This window comes from Lolium rigidum, chromosome 6 (assembly GCF_022539505.1).
Source record: "Lolium rigidum isolate FL_2022 chromosome 6, APGP_CSIRO_Lrig_0.1, whole genome shotgun sequence".
Taxonomy (NCBI): Eukaryota; Viridiplantae; Streptophyta; class Magnoliopsida; order Poales; family Poaceae; genus Lolium; species Lolium rigidum.
This window is the reverse complement of record NC_061513.1, coordinates 286,546,810-286,570,563: the sequence shown is the minus strand read 5'-3', so window position 1 is coordinate 286,570,563 and position 23,754 is coordinate 286,546,810. Positions and strand designations below refer to the sequence as shown.

At 42.2% G+C, this 23,754-nt stretch overlaps 1 pseudogene; it reads right to left on the bottom strand.

Annotated features, from left to right (window-relative positions):
• Positions 1 to 22,010: 22,010 nt before the first annotated feature.
• On the bottom strand, positions 22,011 to 22,804 carry LOC124664305 (annotated as a pseudogene).
• Between the last annotated feature and the right edge of the window lie 950 nt (positions 22,805 to 23,754).

Here is a 23,754-nt window from a genome sequence, read left to right as displayed (position 1 = left end):
CCTTACAATCATCATCAAAAACAAATGGTACATCTTTTTGAAGAAGATTAGTAAGAGGCTTTGAAATCTTGGAGAAATCTTTAATAAACCTCCTATAAAACCCAAGCATGACCAAGAACACTACGAATACCTTTAACATCCCTCGGATAGGGCATCTTCTCAATTGCTTCAACTTTAGCTCTATCAACTTCAATACCTCTCTCAGAAATTTTATGTCCCAATACAATTCCTTCATTAACCATAAAGTGGCATTTCTCCCAATTAAGAACAAGGTTAGTTTCTTCACATCTCCGCAAAACTTTATCAAGGTTTCGCAAGCAACTATCAAAAGAATTCCCATAAACGGAAAAATCATCCATGAATACCTCTACAATACTTTCACAAAAACCATGAAAAATAGCAGACATGCATCTTTGAAAAGTAGCGAGGAGCATTACATAAACCAAAAGGCATACGTCTATAAGCATAAGTTCCATAGGGACAAGTAAAGGTGGTTTTCTCTTGATCTTTAGCTTTAACAAGCAATTTGTGAAAATCCGTAATAACCATCAAGAAAGCAAAAATGAGTATTTTTAGACAATCTTTCTAGCATTTGATCAATAAATGGTAAAGGGTAATGATCTTTCTTAGTAACTTTATTAACTTTTCGAAAATCAATGCACATTCTATACCCTACAACCACTCTTTGAGGAATGAGCTCATCATTATCATTAGGCACAACGAGTCATACCTCCTTTCTTGGGAACGCAATGTACGGGACTAACCCATCTACTATCAGCAATAGGATATATAATACCAGCTTCAAGAAGTCGTAATACCTCATTCCTTACCACTTCCTTCATCTTCGGAATTAGACGACGCCGAGGTTCAACAACGAGCTTTGCATCATCTTCCATATTAATAGCATGTTGGCAAATAGATGGAGAAATCCCCTTCAAATCATCAAGAGTGTAGCCAATAGCTCCTCGGTGTTTCTTCAATATTTGCAATAATCTTTCTTCTTCAAACTCTATAAGATTAGAACTAATAATAACAGGATATATTTTCTTATCATCAATATGAGCATATTTAAGATCATCAGGTAAAGGCTTTAAATCAAAAACAGGATCTTCCTTTGGTGGCGGTGTTGTACCCAAATCTTCCACCGGTAAATCATGCTTGAGAATAGGTTGGCGAAGAAAAATTTCCTCAAGTTCATCTCTTTCTTTCCTAAAAATTTCGCTCTCACTATCCTCCAAATGTTGCTCGCAAAGGATTGTTAGGAACAAGAACAATAGATGCACACTCGCTCCATTTTAAAATCATTACTAGGCAAATCAGCTTTATAAGGAGTTTTAGTAAATTTAGAGAAGTTAAACTCATAAGATTCACCAGCAAATTTAGTCAAAATTTTCTCTTTCTTGCAATCTATAATAGCTCCACAAGTATTTAGAAAAGGTCTACCAAAAATAATAGGACAATAATCACTAGCGACAGAACCAAGTACCAAAAAGTCAGCAGGATATTTAATCTTACCGCATAAAACTTCCACATCTCGGACAATACCAATTGGTGAAATAGTTTCTCTATTAGCCAGCTGAATAACCACATCAATATCTTCAAGTTCACAAGAATCAATTTCGTGCATAATCTCCGTGTAAAGCTCATAAGGTATAGCACTAACACTTGCACCAATATCACATAAACCATAATAGCAATGATCACCAATTTTAACAGATAGCATAGGAACACTAGCTTGTTTGGGTTTATTAGGATGTGAAACAATATTAGAAGCATCTTCACCGAAAATAATATGACCATCTTCAACATTTTCAGTCACAAGATCTTTAACTATTGCAACAAAGAGGTTCAACTTTTATTTGTTCTTCAGGTTCTCTAGGTTTCTTTTCACTTTTATGAACCGCACTATTTATAACAGAGTACTCTTTCATTTTAGCAGGAAAAGGAGTTTTTTCAATATAAGCTTCAGGAATAACATGATCAGCAGTTTCAATTACAACACACTTATTAATAGATGAATCTATTTTATCTTTATATGGTTCATGATACTTATCAAAATTCTTCTTAGGCAATTCATAATGAGAGGCAAAAGCTTTATAAAGATTTACAGCAACTTGGGAATCAAGACCATATGTAGCACTCATATTACGAAATAAATCAAGTATCCATAAAAGCTTCAATGCATTTATAATCATAAATTATACCTGATTCTCTATCCTTGTCGTTCTCCCAACCTTCAGTATTTTCTTGGATCCGATCAAGAAGGTCTCTTTTAAACTCTTCTTTGTTGCGTGTAAATGATCCAGAACAAGAAGTATCCAGCAAGGTCTTGTCTTGAAAAGAAAGTCTTGCATAGAAATTATCAATAATAACATTACCGGGAAGCTCATGAATGGGGCATTTGAGCATTAAAGACTTCAATCTCCCCAAGCTTGGGCAATACTCTCTCCATCATGAGGCCAAAAATTATATATGCGATTCCGATCCTTATGAATTTCACTTGGAGGATAGAACTTAGAATAAAACCGGGGCACAATATCATTCCATTCAAGAGAATCCCCATTATCCGAGTAATTTATACCAATGCGCCGCCTTACCGGACAGCGATAAAGAGAATAATTTCTTCCTCACTTCATCCATAGAAATACCTGCACATTTGAATAACCCGCATAATTCATGCAAAAACAAGTAAATGATCACCGGGGTGGACAGTTCCATCCCCTTCATAGCGGTTATCCATAACACGTTCAATAATTTTCATAGGTATTTTATATGGTATCACTTCCTCACTGGCGCCTCATCTACTACCGTTGCAGTAGTAGTAGATTTCCCAAATAGAAATTGAAGAGAAGAGCTCTCCATAATGACTTATGGCAGCAGGTAGAAATAAAATCAGCACAACAATGAAGGTTTTCCTTACCAATTCCACTTACCAATAGCACTTCACTCCCCGGCAACGGCGCCGAGAAAATAGTCTTGATGACCCACAAGTATAGGGGGTGTATCGTAGTATCTTCGATAAGTAAGAATGTCGATCCCAACGAGGAGCGAGAAGGTGTTGGCAAACAGTTTCGATGAAGGTTTCACTCGTAAATGCTCACAGTACAAGTATTCGGGGGTTTTGATGTAACGAGATGAAATAAGTACGAGTAAGTAAAATGCGAGAGAAATAATTGCAGCGAGTGGCCCAATCCTTTGTAGCACAAAGGACAAGCCGGTTTGTTTACTTATAATAACCAAACGTTCTCGAGGACTCATGGGATTTTAGTCTAGTGCTTTCGCTACATACGGCTAAATAATCTTCATTGTTATGATAAGTGTTGTGTGGGTGAACCTATGCTAATGTACCGCCCTTCCTAGGACTAAATACATACTTGTGATTATACCCCTTGCAAGCATCCGCAACTACAAGAAAGTAATTAAGAATAAATCTAACCACAGCCTTAAACTCCGAGATCCTGCGATCCCTCCCGCATCGATATACCAACGGGGTTTAGGTTTCGTCACTCCGGCAACCCCGCAATTAGCAAACGAATACAAGATGCATTCCCCTAGGCCCATAAATGGTGAAGTGTCATGTAGTCGACGTTCACATGACACCACTAGAAGAATAACACCACAACTTAAATATCACACCATTGAATATTACTCAACCATAGTTCACTACTAACATTTAGACTTCACCCATGTCCTCAAGAACTAAACGAACTACTCACGAGACATCATATGGAACATGATCAGAGGTGATATGATGATGAATAACAATCTGAACATAAACTTGGTTCAATGGTTTCACTCAATAGCATCAACAACAAGTATAGATCGATACCGGGAGAGTTTCCCCTATCAAACAATCAAGATCAAACCCAAATTGCTACGGTGGTGACGGTGTCCAGCGGTGATGACGGCGGTGATGATGGTGGAGATGATGATGATGGTGATGGTGATGATGTCCAGCTTGACGTCGGTGACGATGGCGTCGATTTCCCCCTCCCGGAGGGAATTTCCCCGGCGGATTCCTGCCCGCCGGAGAGCTCTTTCTCTCTCGGTGTTCTCCGCCCCGCAGAGGCGGCTGTAACTCTTCGTGAGGTACCCCTTCTGGCTTAGGTTTTCGGGACGAAGGATTTCGCGAAGAAAAGGAGGCGAAAGGGGTCGTGGGCCCCCCAGACCACATGGCGGCGCGGCCAGGGCCTGGGCCGCGCCGCCCTATGGTGTGGGCCCACCCTGGCTCCTCCTGGCTCCTCCTTCTGGCTTCCTCCGTCATCTTGAAAAATAGGATTTTTGGTATAATTTGCTTCCACAGGTGATCTTCCGAAATATTGCCTTCTGACGGTGCTTTTTCCAGCAGAATCCTGGCTCCGGTGCTTGATCCTCCAATAATGATGAAACATGCAAAATAGATGAAATAACATAAGTATTGTGTCCCAATACGAAATATATCAATGAATAACAGCAAATTATGATATAAAATAGTGATGCAAATTGGACGTATCAACGGGTCCAAAAGAGTAGAAGGAGCTGGAGCAGGAGTCATACTTATATCACCTGAAGGCGACAAATTGAAGTATATCCTTCGGATGACGTTCCCTAACGCGTCTAACAATGAAGCAGAATATGAAGCCCTCATACATGGGATGAAGATGGCGAAGGCATGCGGCGCAACTCGACTTAAAATCTTTGGCGACTCACAATTAGTGGCCCAGCAAGTTATGAATCAATGTGATGCGAGTCAATGATAGCATGGTCGCATACAAGGAGGTATACAATGAACTCGAAAAGCTATTTGATGGATGCGAGGTAAACCACATCAGTAGATTGAGCAACGATGAAGCCGACGTCCTCGCAAACATCGGGTCGCAGTGCCTCCCAGTTCCGCCAGGAGTGTTTTGGGAAGAAATATCGGAGAGGTCTACAAAACCAAAAAAGGTGCGAAAGAAAGAAAAAACTTCGACACCCCTCGCGAAACCACGGAGGATGAAGAAGAACAAGAACTTGTGATGATGGTACAGGTTCCTTGGATGCAAGCATATGTATCATACATCCTCAGGAAAGAAATACCCGACGATCCAGTTGAAGCAAGGCGAGTAATTCGACGGTCTAAAACCTTCACAGTGGTAAAAGGAGAACTGTACAAGCGAAGTATTTCAGGTGTTCTGCAAAGGTGTGTAACACCCGAAGAAGGAAGAGTAATTCTAAAGGATGTGCACGAAGGAATATGCGGCCATCACGCAAGTAGTCGAGCCATCGCAGCCAAGATTTTTCGGGCAGGATTCTACTGGTTGACAGCAATCGAGGACGCCAAAGAAATAGTAAGGACTTGCGATGCGTGTCAAAGGTTCGCCGCAAAACCTCACTCTCCAGCAGCGGAACTAGCACCAATACCTTTGTCGTGGCCCTTTGCACAATGGGGACTCGACATGGTAGGCAAGTTACACAAATCATGGCCAGGAGGAAAGGAGTATATGCTAGTAGCTGTCGACAAATTTACAAAGTGGATAGAAGCAAAGCCGATAAATTCACCAGATGGAGCATCCGCAGTAAAATTCATAAAAGGCCTCGTCTTCAGATTTGGAGTGCCTCACAGCATCGTCACGGACAATGGCAGTAACTTTACATCCAACGAATTCAAAGATTACTGCAAAGAAGTAGGTATCAAGCTGCACTTTGCGTCGCTTGCACATCCTCAAACCAACGGGCAGGTCGAGAAGGCCAATGGCATTATCCGCAATGGCATCAAGAAACGTCCGTTGGGACCGCTAGAAAAAGCTCGACATACCCGGCTCCGAAGAACTACCAAGTGTGTTGTGGAGCATCCGAACAACACCAAATACAGACGACACAAGAAACACCGTTCTTTCCGGTCCATGGCGCGGAGGCAGTACTTCCAATAGAAATAGAGCATGACTCCCCTAGAGTCACAGCATATGATGAAGAAGCTTCAAGGACAGCATTGGAAGACGATGTCGACGCACTCGACGAAGCTCGAGACGAAGTATTATCAAGGGTCACCAAATATCAACAGGACTTGAAGAATTACCACAGTCGACGTTTACGGCCAAGATCTTTTCAAGTGGGAGACTTAGTTCTTCGGCTCACGCAAAAAAGTCATGAAAAACTCGAGTCACCATGGCTTGGTCCCTATATCGTCACAGAAGTAATTGGAGGAGGAGCATACAGGATAAAGGACAAGAAGACAGGGTGGAGGAGCAAAACCCCGGAACGTGGCGCAACTCGGGCGGTTCTACGCCTAGAGCTAAAAGATAGTCCTTGTAAAACTTCAATGTACTCGAAACGCCCACGAGTTTTCGGACGCACTCTTTTCCTTTTTCGGGGCACCGAGTGGGGCCGGGAAAGGTTTTTAATGAGGCGGGCTCGTGGTGCTGCAATATAATAAAGATAGTGGAGATATACTTCTTATTTTTTCGACACGCTCGGGGGCTAAAACGCCTAAGTCTCAAAATACATACAATATAGATTCATCGAAATATTTCGCCTTGGTACATTACTACCTCGCCAAATATAAAAATCGGAAGCCAGCAATCATAAATATAGCGTACACATCAAAAACCGAAAATGCTTTGGTCTAAGAACCTCGCAATATAAATACAGAACCTCGACATCAAAGATACTCGAAGATTGGCAATTCATTTAAGGGAGAAACAAAGATGTCTTATTACAGAAAAGATAAATTTCAAGGAGGGAAAAATAGCACAACCTTCGCCCAGTTAGGCTCGGGGGCTTCAACAACATAGAGGGCCTCGACAATATACAAGAAAGTTCCTTCGGAAATACAAAAATGAGGAGGGAAAACAAAAAGAGTGAGATACAAGGTTTCCAATATAATACAAGTCAATTAAAACCCAAGATAGTATCTACGGACAATCCCCGGGTCGTTTTATGTTCAAGCATAAGAACCCTTGGTAAAAAACTCCGAGTCCATCCGATGAAGTTCATCTATCATCGATTCGGCCACAGGAGCTACCATCGCATCGATTGAGTCAATATCATTTTTCCGACGCGTTTTTTGGCCGGGCAACCAAGCAACAATCTTCGTCAGGTCCAACTTTGGATAACAGATGTTTATCATAATCATGGCAAATCTCGCTCCAGCAGTGAGTTGAGCCCGCACAAAGTTATGGATGCGGGGAGCGTCTCTGAACACCTCTAATAATTCAGGAAGAGTCTTGGGAATTTCATTCCGAGGAAATAAGTTCCTATAGACAAGGGTTAACGTCGTCGTGCAAAAACGGAGGAATTCGCGCACCTGGCAAGCACGGTCTTGAAACCTAACAATTTGTTGGGTTCGTTCAGGAGTGGCCCAGAACAAACAACCATGGTTAAGGGAGAGATCGATAAGACGATTTGTTCTCTCGTTTCCCTTTGATCTTCGGCAGCAGTATCAAGAACCGAGCCTATTAAGCACCAAGGTAAAAGACTTGAAGGAAGGAACGGCAAAATAAGGAGAAAGCATCATGAGATCGCAAAAACGTACCCAACATATCTGTGCTAGCCTCCAGCATCAGCTCGAGCATACTATTTTCTCGGGTTGTGGCTCCTTTCGCTTCTAAGACAGCAGCATCCTTGGCAGCCATAGCCTCTTGGGCTTGCTGAAAAGCAAGTTGTTCTCGTTCAGATGCTTTCCGAGACTGTTCCATCATGGCCAAAGTTTGTTTCTTCATAGATTGAAGTTGTTGTCGAAGTTCTTGCAAATCTTTCGACACATGTCCGCTTGATGAACTCTCGAGGAGATTATGGTCGACTAGTACTTTCTTCGAGAAGGAGGATGCAGGTGAAGCAGCAGCAGAACAAGGAGGGGTCGAGTAATTATCAAATATTAACTGGAAAAGAAAGGCCCAGGATCAATGAAAAGCACGAAGGGCAATTTCATTACTTGCTAGAAAATTTACACAGACATTACAAAAGAAAGTTCTCCAGTGGGGACTAAGAGGGTAATTGTCGCCAAGACTAAAATGGCGACAAGAACAAAAGAAACACAAAGAAACAAGGAGGCATGCAACTAGACCTCCGGCTTCGACGAGCTAGGAGTCGAAGATGGCTTGATCCCGAGATATGCCAGGATCTTCTTCGTGTTGGGCTTGGCAGCTTTAATCAATGACTTCCATCTTGACTGTTCTATTTGATTGGTGTCGCCAACCTTCATCCAGTTCAAGAGTCCGTTGGCTGTCAGCAACCGTGAGCAACGATGATTTTCGACGACCACCTTCATATTTTCATGACGCATCTTCAGTCCAAGGTCTTCCGATGAATTGAAAAGCTTGGCAAGGGCAAGGAAAGTCGAAGGTTCCTCTTTCTTCGGGAAGAAGTAGGGGAACAACGCCGACAAACTTGCACTGGCATTGGCCACGCCTTCACGAATTTCGCGCCCATGAAACTCCAGAAGAGAAAGTGCGTCAAGGAGGGGATCATCGACGGGATTATCCAGATCAAAATCCTGGTTTGTTTGAGCTGCCACACGAGACAAAAACATTAGTCACAAACCAAGAAACATGAAGTATAATAAAAAGAAAGGATCGATAACATTACTCAGAGTACGTCGACTTTGCGACTTCAGACGTTTGAGGATCCCTTCCTCACGAGCAGCTTGTGCAGTTTTTTGCTCGTCTAAGGCAGATTCTTCATCCTTGAGCCTTTTCTGCAGTTCCTCGACACTAGCAGCCTTTGCTTTGGCATCATCAGCCTCAGCTTTAGCTTCGCTAGCGACAAGTTCGGCTTTCTTGCGAGCCGCCTCACTTTGCTCCAGTTTTTGAGCAAGTACGTCGGCACGCTTGTTGGCCTCTGCAAGTTTCTCTATCAAGATAAAAAAAAGGGGAAAGAAAGATCAAAAATTGCGGCAAATAAAAAGGAGAAAAATTCAGGAAGAACAGTAAATATAAAAGTTATTACCTTCGGCTCTGCTGGCATACTCGCGGTACCCAATAAATTGGGACCCGATGCGGATAAGATCTTTGATCATAGGCTGTCAAAGAAGAAGAACAAAGGGGAAAACATCGGCATTAAAAAAAAGTAAGGTTTGACAAAAGCAAAATAGAAGAAATATAGACATCGACAAACTTACATCATCCAAGAGCTGTGACGAAGAGCTGCTCAATTGAGGAGGAGGCTCAACAATCATTTCAACCCTTGCCCTTTTTGGCGAAGGGACAAGGGGGCTCGAAGGAAGAGTAGATGTATCAACATTTTGTTGAGGAGGCGACGATTCTTCTCCTTCAACAGGCTTCTCCGAAATAACTAAAGTATGCGACGTGCTCGTCCGAGGAGCTACGTCACGAGTTGGTACTTCTTCCTCGTCATCACTGCAAGTAAGGATCAATAATATAAAAAGCAGAGACAAGAGAAGAAAACTTCGACTACAGAAAAAAGACAACCAAGGTAACTTACGAGCTGACGAGGGATGCAACATAAGGATCATAAGTTGCCTTCGGATGAGAAGGAACAACTTCTTCGGCTTTGGATGTGCCGGAATCTTCGACATCGTTCCTCTTCCTTTTCCTTTGAGGGGAAACAGCGGGAGGAGGAGATTGGATCGACGCAGGTGTCCTCGGAAGATCCCGCAGATTTTCGAGAATCCACGGGATCATTCACAAAGGATGGAGCTTCTTGATTATCGTCAGCAATAATGCCCATTTCCTCGACTTCTCCATCCTCAGGAAGAGGAGGAAGGGAAGCCATAGTAGGATGATCCTGCAGGAAAATAATGGCAAAGGGAAAAATAGCGGAATATCAACACAATGAGATGCAGAGAAAATTCAGAACAAAATAAAAACTCGAGAAGGCAAAATACCTCGGGGAGTGGATTGGTGGAACTGTATGGCTCAATGCGACAAGAGGAAGGAATAGGATCCTTCTTGCTCAGCGAGGTGATTCTTCGAATAAGCTTCTCCAAGTCCTTCACAGAAAGATCAGTGGAGAGCCTATTGGCGTCATTGACACCAGAATACGTCCAAAGGGGATTTTTTCGAGCCTGAAGAGGCTGTACTCTAATCCTAAGAAAGTAGGCAGTGATTTGGACACCAGATAACTCTTTGCCTCGAGTATTTTGGAGCTGATGAATTCGAGACATAAGAGCTTCCGTCGCCTTCTTCTCTTCTTCGGAAGCTTCGGCGTCCCAGAGTAGCGGCGTTGAATTTTTGCGTGTCCGTCGAAAGGAACTATGTTGTGTTCCACGGAATTGGCACTTTCTTCGTGTATATAGAGCCACCTTTTGCGCCAGCCTTGGACGGAGTCAGGAAACTTGACGTCGAAATAATCGACATCGGTTCGGACACAGATAACTACACCACCTATGTTGTAGGTGGCGTTGTGAGCGCCATTGCGGCGAAGACAGAAAATGCGCTTCCAAAGAGCCCAATTAGGAGCGACTCCAAGAAAGCATTCGCAAAGCGTGATAAAAATAGAAATGTGGAGAATGGAATTGGGGGTCAGCTGGTGCAGCTGAATCCCATAAACAAAGAGAAGACCGCGGAGGAAATCGTGGATTGGAGAAGAAAGGCCGCGGATGAGATGATCAACAAAACTAACCCGGTACTCCATTGGAGGATTGGGGTAGCTTTCTTCACTGGGGAAGCGGATGGCGTCTTCCTTCTTCATCAGGCCGAGCTTCTTCAGCACATTGACATCTTGGTTGGAGATTTTGGATCTCTCCCACTCAAGATCCTCAGCGGCCATCTTGGATTCCGGAGTGCTGTGGCGGGTGAGTCGCGTACGCGGTGGCATCAACAGCACTGGAGAAGTAGTGTTCGTGCGTGCGGAAGATCAGAAAGAGTTGGGCGCAGGGGAGTTTTCGCAGAGAGGAGCAGATGTGCGGCGCAAGCGAGGGAGTAGACCGAGGTTGAAGAAAGGTTTATATAGGCTTCGGGAGAAGTAATCAACCGTTGGATGAGGAGATCGTGCGGTGAAAAGGATCTAGTAGATAAGAAGGGTAAAAAGGTATTTTTACTAGGATGGAACGGAACAGGCATTACTGTACGTGCGCCAGGAAAAGCGGAGAACGTGTGTCCCCCACCTGCACGATGTGTCAACGTGGTAGGAATAATGGACCCACAAGGCAGAAAAAACTCGGCTATTCAGGGAATTGAAGTAAATTTGACAAAGGATAATAAGGCGACAAGGAAAATAAAAGGAGAATGGCGACAGAAGGAATTATTTCAATACTTCGGGAGCCTTTGGTCAGAAACAAGTTTTTGCCCAAATGCTCGGGGGCTACTTCGATGAAAGTAAAAATTTCGACTATGGCAAATATAGAAATTGTAGAGCCTACAACCAAGCACAAGTTTTTGGCTGTAGCCTCGGGGGCTACTCCCATCGGGAGCGCTGTTCGCGCGCCCGAGAAATAAAAAAAAAGAGAGAGAAAGAAGGAGAAAGAAGAAGAGAAAGAATATCAGATGCAATGGCAATATAGCGACAAGATGAACTAAAATGTTGAGCCTACAACCAAGCACAAGTTCTTGGCTGTAGCCTCGGGGGCTACTCCCATCGGGAACGCTGTTCGCGTGCCCGATGAAATTTAAAAAGGAAGAAGAAATAAAGATAGAAAGGCAAGAGAGTATATTTCGAGTTATAATTAACTCTACATATACTCCCATCGGGAGAATAATACAAGTCATATTTGAGTCGATAAAATGTGCCATTCCAACAGCCGGAAAAGCACTCGACAATATATTCTCAGAACGCCAAAGTTGCGATCAATTTCTGAATGCCGCAAATTTGCGAAGGTAAGACCCCGGATCCATTCTCGCTGGGCGTGGCATCGCCGAAGACCGCGCTCGCTACTTTTATCCGTATCAACAGATACGAAGAAAAATCCTAACGGACGCGTTAGGTACCCGATAAATTTAACTCGGGACTCGACAGAATGGTAAGACCTTAAGCGGCACCCGTCGGAGTTTGCACCGATATCCCGAGATCATGTCCAGGGACGTGATCTTGAAGTAGGTTTTTGCGGATTGCCACTAGAGCAGTTAACTAGTACCTGATCCATCAGATGAACTAGCCCCAACTACCAGAATCCCTGTACAATATAGAAATTTATATGAAGAAATATAGAACAGTTTAAAAGTTGTCAAATGAAAATAAACAGTGGAGATTTTCCTTGATTCTACGATTCAAGCAAAATCTCGGGGGCTACTGACATAGGCATCCCAAATGGGCCTGCCAAAGGTAGTACCCGGGGTTTAATGAAGGCCCACTACCCGAAGAATAAGAAGGTTCGAGAGCCCAAGATATATTAAGGGAAGTAGAATTGTAATAGGAAGTGTTGTTTGTAAATTTGGCGGGACGAGTTAGAAACCGTCCCGGACTCTGTAACTTGTACGAAACGAAACCCTCGGCTCCACCTCGTATATAAAGGGGGAGTCGAGGGACGAGAAAGGCATCGAATCATTGTTCACAAACCCTAGTTTTCATAATCGTCGAGTACTTTTCGGCTGAAACCTTCGAGATCTACTTGCCCTCTACTTCTAACTAAACCCTAGCCTACAATCCATAGGCATTGACAAGTTAATCCCTTGTCAATGGATGCTCCCTCTGATTGTGATTCCAGAGCCTTTGTTCTGCCAAGGCACTGTCCATCGCAAAACCCACCTATCTGCACTCTCTCTCTGGCCAGTACTGAAGCTACATAAGGTTTCCTCACACCCCAGGCTCCAAGAAGAGTAAATAATGCGCAAGCACACTCCTCTACCTCTGCTCTCCTCAAGAAATCTAGGAAATCCAAGCTTCCTCTTGCTTGCTCTGAGGTGAGAAGGAGTACTAGAATTAAAGCTCTGCATAAAGGGTATAAGGCCAGGACCTGCTTTGATAAAAATTGCCTTGCTTGTGCTGCTGTTGCCCCCCTATGAAAAGGTCAGTTGTCAAGAACCTCTGTGCCAAATTCAACATTTCTGAAGAGGATGAAGATGAGGCTGCTCCACCAGAAGATCAACCAGCTGTACCAGTTGGGGATAAGCAGAACAAGAGCAAGAAAAATGTTAATGCAGACAAGAAGAAGAACCCAAAGAAGAAGTGAGAAATGTCTCCTTCTCTCCCAAGTTCTTTGCTTTTGGCCCCTAGTGTGGGTTATAGCTATATATCAGCTATGTAATCTCTTCTATCTGAACAGTTTCATGATGGAAGTGCTTGAGTGTAATGAACCTTATGTCACCTTAGTGGACTTGCAGTTGGTTTATCTTGTTATCTTTATGTGGCAATCATGTGCTTGTACTGAGAACCTTGTTACATCAATGCATGTGTCTTCTGTATATTCTGTGACCTATATGCGGCATTCCATGAATCCTTGGATGTTTTAGTGTTTTATACTGATTGCCTATGGCTGTCAGTCAAGATACTCCCTTCAATTGTTTCCCAATGAATAAGGTCCTATGGAAGGTCTTAAATTGGAATGTTCGAGGACTTAATGATCCTGGTAAATGGACTCTGATTTTCAATAAAATTCGTGAGAGTGGATGCCAAGTTATTTGTTTCCAGGAGTCCAAGAAGGAGCAAGTAGACCTTGCCTTCATCAAGAATTTTTGTCCTAGAAATTTTGACTCCTTTGCTTTTGTCCCATCCATTGGGAGATCGGGAGGAATTATAACCATTTGGGACAGTGCTGTTTTCTCTGGAGTTGAAGTGTTTCAGAATAGACATGCTTTATCTGTGGAGCTTCATGCCACAAAGTCAGATGTGTACTGGACACTAACAAATATTTATGCACCATGTGTTGACAATGAGCAATTACAGTTTCTTGATTGGCTTCATAATTTGCATGTCCCAGCAGATGAGAATTATATGATGGTGGGAGATTTTAATCTTATCAGATCCCCACAAGATAGGAATAAACCAGGTGGTAATGTTAACGAGATGCTCCTTTTTAATGAAGCTATTAGCCAAGTTGGTCTGTTCGATATCCCTTTGAAAGGTAGAAAATACACTTGAAGTAACATGCATCTGCCCCTCTTCTCCAAAGGCTAGACTAGATCTTTTGCTCCCTAGATTGGGGAGAGAATTACCCCAACACTATGGCACACCCGTTGGCTATGACCACCTCTGATCATGTCCCATGTGTCATTGTTATTGAAACAACCATCACCAAGTCAAATATTTTTAGGTTTGAGAACAATTGGTTGGACATGGAAGGATTCTTACCTTTTGTTGAGTTAACTTGGACTCACTCCATTCACTATGCAGATGCTGCAAAAAGGATCACAGCAAAATTCAAACTTTTGAGAAAGGAACTGAAAAAATGGTCCAAGAACTTGTCATCCATCAAAGAAGACATTGCTGATCCTAACTCTCTTATTTCTCTGATTGATGCCATTGAGAATTTCAGAGACCTATCTGCCATGGAAGCCAAATTCAGAAAGTCTATGAAGAACCACTTGTCTAACTTACTACAGAAGCAGCTTGTCTATTGGAAGCAAAGAGGTAAAATTAAGTGGGTGACACTAGGAGATGAGAACACAAGGTTCTTTCATTCCATGGCTTCCAGTCAGAAAAGGAAGAATCACATTGCCACCCTTACTGATTCTGTAGGAGTTACTGTCAGTGATCACTCTGCCAAAGCTAACCTTTTGCTACAAGCTTACAAGGACAGACTTGGGCAGAGAGTGACACCCGCTTCTTTTTTACCTATGGCTCATTTAGTACAAAACAACATTGATTTTTCCTTCATAGAGGTCCCTTTTTCACCTGAAGAAATTGATGATGTGGTCAAACAGTTCCCAAACAAGAAGTCCCCTGGTCCTGATGGGTTTAATGCTGAATTTCTAAAGAAATGTTGGCCCATTATTAAAAAGGATTTCTATGATCTCTGCAACCAATTTCATGTTGGGAATCTATGTCTGCAAAGTATAAACAGTTGTTTCATCACCCTGGTGCCAAAGAAGGAAAATTCAGAGACAGTCCATAACTTCAGGCCCATTTCATTGCTCAACTGCACTTTGAAACTGCTGACAAAGCTACTTGCCAACAGACTTCAGACTATCATTCAGAGTATCATTCATGAGAATTAGTATGGATTTATTAAATCTAGGACTATACAGGATTGTCTAGCCTGGGCTTATGAATATTTGCACCATTGTCATAAAACTAAAAAAGAAGTTGTGGACTTAAAGTTAGATTTTGAAAAAGCATTTGATAAGGTTGATCATTCTTTCATACTATCTGTTTTACAAGCTAAGGGTTTTGGCCCTCTTTGGTGCAAATGGATCAAACAGATTTTAGAATCTGCTACTTCTTCAGTGTTATTGAATGGAATTCCAGGTTCTCCTTTCACATGCAGGAGAGGAGTCAGACAGGGGATCCTCTTTCACCCTTTCTTTTTGTCCTTGCTACTGATGTCCTTCAATCTCTTGTCAATGATGCAATGAATCATGGTTTGCTATCAAGGCCAATTCCTCTGCAGTCCTCACCTTGGTTCCCTATCCTACAATATGTTGATGATACATTGATCATTCTCCAGGCTGATGAGCAGCAGTTGTCTCATCTTCAGACTATTCTTCAGGACTTTGGGAATGTGTCTAGCTTGAGGGTCAATTACTCCAAATCCAACCTCATTCCAATAAATATTACCCCTGACAGGGTGGCTACTTTTACTTCTGCACTGCAATGTCAAGAAGGAACTCTACCCTTTGCGTACCTTGGGTTACCTCTAAGTACCACCAAGCGAAGAAAAGAATTTTTTCTTCCACTAATACAAATTGTCCAAAGAAGATTGCCATCCTGCAATATGTACCTGAATTATGGCAGTAAGCTAAGAATGGTGAATTCAGTTCTTTCATCACTGCCAATGTTTTTCCTATGTTCCCTGAAAGTGTACCAGTGGGTAATACATGAAGTGGATAAATATAGGAGACACTGTCTCTGGAGAGACAAGGACTTGCAAAAAAAGAATCCCCCATTAGCAGCTTGGGACCTTGTATGCAGGCCTAAAGATCAAGGAGGTCTAGGAGTATTGAATCTGGCAGTTCATAATAATTTCCTTCTTATGAAACACTTGCACAAATTTTATAATAAAGCTGATACACCTTGGGTCACAATGGCTCGGGAAATGTACTACACTACAATATTGCCACCTGCAAGAATAAGGGATGTCTCTTTTTGGTGGAGAGATTGTTTGGCCACTCTTCCAAAATATAAGCAACTTGCTCTTTGTACTTTTCATCAAGGAAACTCTATTCTTCTTTGGCAAGATGCCTGGTCTCAGCAGCCTTTAAAGGATACTTGGCCACATTTATATTCTTACTGCATTAGTGAAACAATCTCTCTTAAGCAAGCCCTCACCTCACCAGATGCTGTAGACCTATTCCATCTGCCACTGTCCGAAGAGGCTGTGACTCAGTTTCACTTGTTCCAAGCCTTACTTGCAAGTCTTACTCCAACTCAAGATAATACTGTTGATTCTTGGGCTATCTTTGGAAGAACTGATACTCTCAAGGTTTCTTCTGTGTATAAATCGGATATGAACTAAGGAGGTACACTGCCAGCTTTCAAATGGATGTGGCAAAGTTGCTGTCAACAGAAACATAAAGTGTTTTTCTCGCTCCTCTTGCACAATAGACTAAATACCAAAGTAATGCTGCAGAGAAAGAATTACTTCATTGATGACTATTCTTGCATAATGTGTGCTGATGGGGATCTAGAAACAAGGAATCATCTTTTCTTTCTCTGCCCCTTTGCACATATATGTTGGCAATACTTATGCCCTACCTGGGTTCCACCTCAGCAACATGATATTCAGAGCTTCATCCAGAGTCTGAAGACTCTGATTAAGGAACCTTTCTTCATGGAGATTATTATACTCACTGCTTGGTCGATTTGGACTACACGCAATGACTACATTTTCAAGGGTATTCCTCCAAGCCTATACAAATGCAGAAAGAAGTTGAAGGATGAGTTGTCTCTCCTTTTGCATAAAGCCACCAGGAAGTCCTATGGTGGATTCAGAACTTGGGTTGAGAGATTTCGGTAACATCCAACCTTTTTGCTTTCTTTTATTTTAGGCTTGGAGCCTGTAGATAGAGGTTGTTTGCTAATCTCTAGCAACTCCTTTTTCTTTTGTGTATACTCTTTTACTGAAAATTAATAAAAAAAATAAACTCAGTGGGGAAACCCACTGATTCAGCCTAAAAAAAACATAGATTTGGTTCGAATAAATATTCATGGAGATGAGTTTCGGGATTGGACCTTGGCCGGAATTGCTCGGGTTGCATCTCCACCATGAGTTGGGAGTAATCTACTCCCTAGAACATGGGGTTGGTGGAAGTAACTTGATTATCTCTTTGTATGTACCTGAAAGTTTATAGACCGTATGAGCTGCCTTACACAATTACTATTAACTATATGTAACTTTGATGGTGGATCCTTTTTATAGAGTTCAATTATCATATGAGATTTTTTATTATGTTAGATCACGAGATTCTTATAGATGTATTTGTTCCTATGTTCTTGATCTTAGATTTGTCCAACTAAGAGGATACAACCTCCATCCCAAAACTTAAGGCTTATATTATTTTTAGAAAGTGACACTAGGTCAAGTTTAACTAAGTTTTACAAAAAAATCATTAACATGCAAAATAGAAAATCAATATCATTAGATAGATAATGAAATATATTTTCGTATGGTAACTACAAAATATTATATTTATTGATATATTTCTTCTAAAAGTCTGATCAAACTTTACTTGGCCGGTTTGACTTTTCAAAATAAATATAAGCCTTAAACTTTGAGATGGAGGTAGTACTAGTTATTATCCGTGCTTTGCAATGGGGACATCCATATTTTAGTGTTTCAACACTACTGGTATCTAGGATCCTCATGCACATCATGTGGTATTATCGCCCTCTCTCGTGGTCATGGTTGTCATTTCCGATCTTCTTATCTTTGTTGACTAGCTCAATCAGCAGTGTGTTCTTCTAGAGCAGATTGCTCGAACAACAGTTGCCTCACGAGTGCTTCATAGTCGTTGACATAGGCGATGTCAAGCTGGGAGAAGTGGTTATTGATGGTCATGGTCTCCTCCCCTAGTCGTCTTTGCCATCAACGCTTTATGTTCATATTCTCCTCCTCCCAGGCACATTGTAATAAATTGTTCATCTTTAAAGGATTTTATAACCAAACAAACAACGATTCATATAAATAAGATAATATATGCATACAAAAGCACTTTCTTTTGCCCATAAGAAATATCAAGTATTTGTAGGGTTCCGTTGCAGAAAACAAAAAAATTCCTACGACGAGAATTTGGACTGCCGAGCGGACATTCCAATGCTAGTGCCAAGAACTGGCAGACTAAGCACATATTGGATGGCTGGTTTTTACATAGGCATTCCATTAAATAAATGAAGCCACAACTGTCAGTGTCTATCTGATAACCATTCCGCAAAACAGGGAACATAAGGTAGACCACCCAGAAATTCTCCAGTAGTGCAAATAACATCCACTTCCTTGTTATCCATATCGTACGAAGTTATCAAGGGTGATAACTTCGTACGATATGGTTTTCCAGCGGTTCCCAAAAACGCACTCCTTCTCCCGAACCAACTTCAAATTTTCCTATGCTAAAGAATTCTCCTTTAACTTTCATTAAGCCTTTCCAGAAAGGTGAATCAGTAGGCTTACATTCAACTTCAGCCAAGATCTTCTGAGAAAGGTACTTGTTTTTTAAAAGTTGTTGCCATAGCCCTTCTTCTGAGAGAAGCTTACAGAGCCATTTGCTAAGCAGGCAAGAATTTTTAATTTCCAGTACTTCAATTCCTAGACCACCTTGGTCTTTGGGTGCTGGAAATTAAGTTCCACTTAGTTAGCCGATATTTCTTTTTATTTTCCTCACATTGCCAAAATAAACGTGATCGGAAAAAATCTAATCTTTTTCTTACCCCTTTAGGTATATCAAATAAAGATAGCATAAACATCGGCATGCTAGTAAGAACTGAGTTAATCAATACAGCCATCCTAATAGCACGGGCGAAGGAGGATGGGCAGATAGGAAGTCTTATTCCTCATCTAGTTGAGCGAGGAATTTCTATACTACAATATGCTGATGATACGATACTTTTTATGGAGCTTGACTTTGAAAAGGTCGTAAATATGAAACTTATATTACGTTTCTTCGAAGAATTGTCAGGATTAAAAATCAACTTTCACAAGGAGTTCTACCAAACCTTCTGGGAAGTTATCAAGGGTGATTTAATGCCAATGTTCTATCAACTGCATTCAGGGGAATTACAGTTGTTCAAATTGAACTTTGGTGTTATTACCTTGTTGCCTAAAAAGGAGAATGCGGTTCAAATCCAGAAATTTAGAAACATATGTCTTCTTAATGTTAGTTTTAAAATATTCACTAAAGTTGCTACTATAAGAGCTAACATTGTTGCCGAAACAGTCATTAGTCCTACACAGCCGGCTTTCATGCCAGGACGACATATACTCGAAGGAGTAGTTGTCTTACATGAAACCATTCATGAACTTCATCGGAAGAAAATGGATGGTGTGATATTTAAAATTGATTTTGAGAAGGCATATAATAAGGTGAAATGGCCTTTTCTTCAATAAGTCATGCATATGAAAGGTTTTGATCCCAAATTGTGTCAACTCATCGTACAATTTGTTAAAGGAGGAAGTGTAGGAATAGAGGTCAATGATGAGATTGGACACTACTTCCAAACCAGAAAGGGTCTTAGACAGGGAGATCCAATGTCACCGTTATTATTCAACATTATTGCAGATATGTTGGCCATCCTAATAGCATGGGTGAAGGAGGATGGACAGATAGGAAGTCTTATTCCTCATCTAGTTGAGGGAGGAATTTCTATACTACAATATGCTGATGATACGATACTTTTTATGGAGCATGACTTTGAAAAAGCCGTAAATATGAAACTTATATTACGTTTCTTCGAAGAATTGTCAGGATTAAAAATCAACTTTCACAAAAGTGAGATTTTCTGTTTTGGCAAGGCTAAGGAAGAGGAGGAACCGTATAAACAAATTTTTGGTTGTGAATCTGGTTCTTTACCATTCAGGTATTTGGATATTCCAATTCATTATAGAAAGTTGAAAAACTCTGAATGGAACCCAGTTGAGAGTCGTTTTGAGAAAAAGCTTGGGTGTTGGGCTGGAAAGATGTTATCATATGGGTATCATCTTGTATTGATTAACTCAGTTCTTACTAGCTTGCCGATATTTATGCTATGTTTCTTTGATATACCTAAAGGGGTAAGGAAAAGATTAGATTTTTTCCGATCACATTTCTTTTGGCAATGTGAGGAAAATAAAAAAGAAATATCGGCTAACTAAGTGGAACTTAATTTGCAGACGCAAAGACCAAGGTGGTCTAGGAATTGAAGTACTGGAAATTAAAAATTCTTGCCTGCTTAGCAAATGGCTCTATAAGCTTCTTTCCGAAGAAGGGCTATGGCAACAACTTTTAAAAAACAAGTAACTTTCTCAGAAGACCTTGGCTGAAGTTGAATGTAAGCCTACTGATTCACCTTTCTGGAAAGACTTAATGAAAATTAAAGGAGAATTCTTTAGCAGAGGGAAATTTGAAGTTGGTTCGGGAGAAGGAGTGCGTTTTTGGGAAGATAGATGGTTAGGTGAGCAGACCCTTGCATCTCAATATCCCCAATTATATAATATTGTTTATCGTAAACATGATATGGTGGCCAATGCTATGAGTTCAACTCCGTTAAATATTGGTTTCGGAGAAGGTTGATTGGCAATAAATGGGATCAATGGGTGAACCTATGCCAGAAATTAATGGAAATAAATCTTAATGAGAACCAAGATAGGTTCATTTGGGAGCTAACATCTTCAGGAAAATTTACTGTTAACAGGAAAATTTACTGTTAAATCTACGTATGGTGATATGATTAATGGACATACAGCATATCTTCGTAAGTATCTTTGAAAAATAAAAATCCCACTAAAAATAAAAATCTTTATGTGGTTCCTTAGTAAGAAAGTCCTTTTGACCCGGGATAATGTAGCAAAGCGGAATTGGAATGGTAATACGAAATGCTCCTTCTGTGACGCCGATGAATCAGTTGAACATTTGTTTATTTTCTACCCTTTTGCTAGGCTTATTTGGCGAGTGGTGTTTACTGCATATAACATTCCACCTCCAGCCAATGTCACAAATATGTTTGGGAATTGGCTTAATGGAACTGACAAAACAGATAAAGCTAGGATTCGCATTGGTGTTTCAGCTTTATGTTGGTCGATTTAGAATTGCAGAAATAATATTGTTTTTAACCAAAAGGATACTACTAATTTTTTGCAGGTTATTCACACTATGGCTCATCTGGATCCAGCTTTGGCATTTCTTACTGCCGGAGGATCAGCGGGAATCCATGGTTTCTGGATGCAACCGCCTTCTAATGGTTGCCCAGGATATTTTCTACCAGGCTACTTGGCGGCGTGTTAAGAGATTACATGATGCTTCATCTGCGTAGCAGCTTTCCCTTGTTTTTTCCTATTTTTTGATGGTTGATTCTTGTATCGATCCTCGATGACAATTGAGTTGTAAACTTTGAATGATCGCTTTATTAAAAGGCTATGTGCATCAACCGATGCAGAGGCCGGGGCACACCCCATTTTGAAGAAAATAATCCATATCGTACGACAGAGTCATGTCCTCCCCATTAGTAATGAAAACCATGTTTCGTTCCGGATGAATTGCAAACATATCGTAGAATACGTCATCATCTTCCGTATCAAACAGTTCTGGAACATTGACACTATGCTTCAGGGTCCAGTTATCACTACCATATTCCTCAAGTACCCACACAGAGAGTTGGTGATCTTCATCAGGATCTATATACCAAGCATGCAAGAGTCCCTGAGATTGCCCGATAGAAGTATTACCATAGCTGGTTTCCTTTTCCTCTGGAATAGGAATTCTGTTCAAAACCTCCCCTTTGTGTCCACTGCGGCTATATCAGGTTCATCGATTGAGAAATGCATAAAGCCGTTCAGGAAGACACATTCTGGAGTAACAACCGGAACAGCTCCGTCATCCCATCTGCTCCGGATCCATCGTCCAGTTTCCGATGAGTAGACTGCCACATCGTCTAGATAACCTACGAGGAACAAACACCACAAAGCGATATGGAGTGGTTGTGTCAAAGCCGAGGAAGGCATCCGATGGTAGCGAATAAGGGTCACTATCCTCTTCATCCAAAAACACTATAGGAGGCACCACGGTCCACTTCTCAGTCGCAGGATTGCACACAACAAGATCCTTTTCCTGGGCATGAGATTTCCAGCATCTGCAGAGGAGAAGGCCGCCGCAGCATTGTTCGACCTTGAAGCCCTCGTATCCCCGTAAGAAAGGGAGAGCAGGGTCAACCATAGGGCCCCTCTCCCGGACAGATTGCGGAATCTGAGATCGTTGCCGTATCTGTGGTTGTGGAAGAATCCGGACAGGGTCTGCAGCGACCTCCTGCGGATGTCCGGGTTGGAGCAGAGAGCGAGCCACGACCTGGACACGCACTTGAAGCGGCAGTGCGACCTGTAGGGCACCCGCGACAGGATCTCCATGAGAAGGCCCTCGGGGAGGCTCGCTGCGGCCTCCTGCTGCTTCCTCTTCTTCCGCCTCTGCTTCTTCCTCCTCTGTAGATGGAAGAGACAGTCTGTATTTCCTTCCACAAAATAGAAGATTGGGAGAGAATGTGTGGAGCGAACCTGCGAAGTTGGGAACGTTGGCGTAGGGATGGGTGGAGTGCCCGCGCCGCGGCCGGTCGCCGGCGATTTGTCCTGCTTCGTGCGGCCATTCTTGGCTCCTTGAATTCGTCCTCCTCGCGGCATCGCCTCCACCTCGATCTGCGTATCAGTGCCTCTGAGGCCCTTACCTCGACCGGCTTGGGAGCAGGTCGCCGGAGCTCTAGGGTTTGAGAAGGGTAAGCATCGGCTGTGTCGTGTCCCTGTTAACTCGCCGCCCCTCGGCTGTGTCAATTTACCACTTCTCTTCTCTATAGAAAAATCTAAGAGCTCAGGGGCATCCCCCAAAACGTCCCAAAGCGGTCCCCAAAACGGATTTTGGGGGTCGGATAAAAAATCGATCCCACCACCGAGCCTCAAAACCTTGTTCTGTTCTGGCGCTCCGAGCCCTTCTACGCTACACAGGGAACGCTCCGGACGCGCCGGATACAACGAAAAGCAAGACTTGAAAGTGATACGTTGCAAACGTATCTATAATTTTTGATGCTCCATGCTTGTTTTACACAAATTGTTATATGTTTTGTTTGTGGCACTTTTATGCATTTTTCGGACTAACCTATTGACAAGATGTCATAGTACCAGTTCCCTGTTTTTTACTGTTTTGTATTTCAGAAAAATTATACAGGAAATATTATCGGAATTGGACGAAACAAAAGCCGAAGATCTTATTTTTTCTGTAACGAAGACAAAATCCATAGGGGGACGAAGAGACACCACAGGACCAGGCCTAGGCGCGGCCCAGGCGCGGCCCCCTGGCCTCCACCGACCTCGCCATTCCGCCTATAAGAAGCCTCCCGACACGTGAACCCTAAATCAATCAACGTCCGTCCACGAAAAGTTCCCTAGATTCGCCGCCGTCGCAGACAAGATCCGGGGGATAGAAGTCTCTGTTCCGGCACCCTGCCGGAACGGGAATTGCCCCCGGAGCCATCTCCATCGATTCCACCGCCATCTTCATCGCCGTTGCTGACTCCCATGATGGGAGTGGGTTGTTCTTCACCGAGGCTGAGGGCTTTACCGGTAGCTATGTGGTCTAT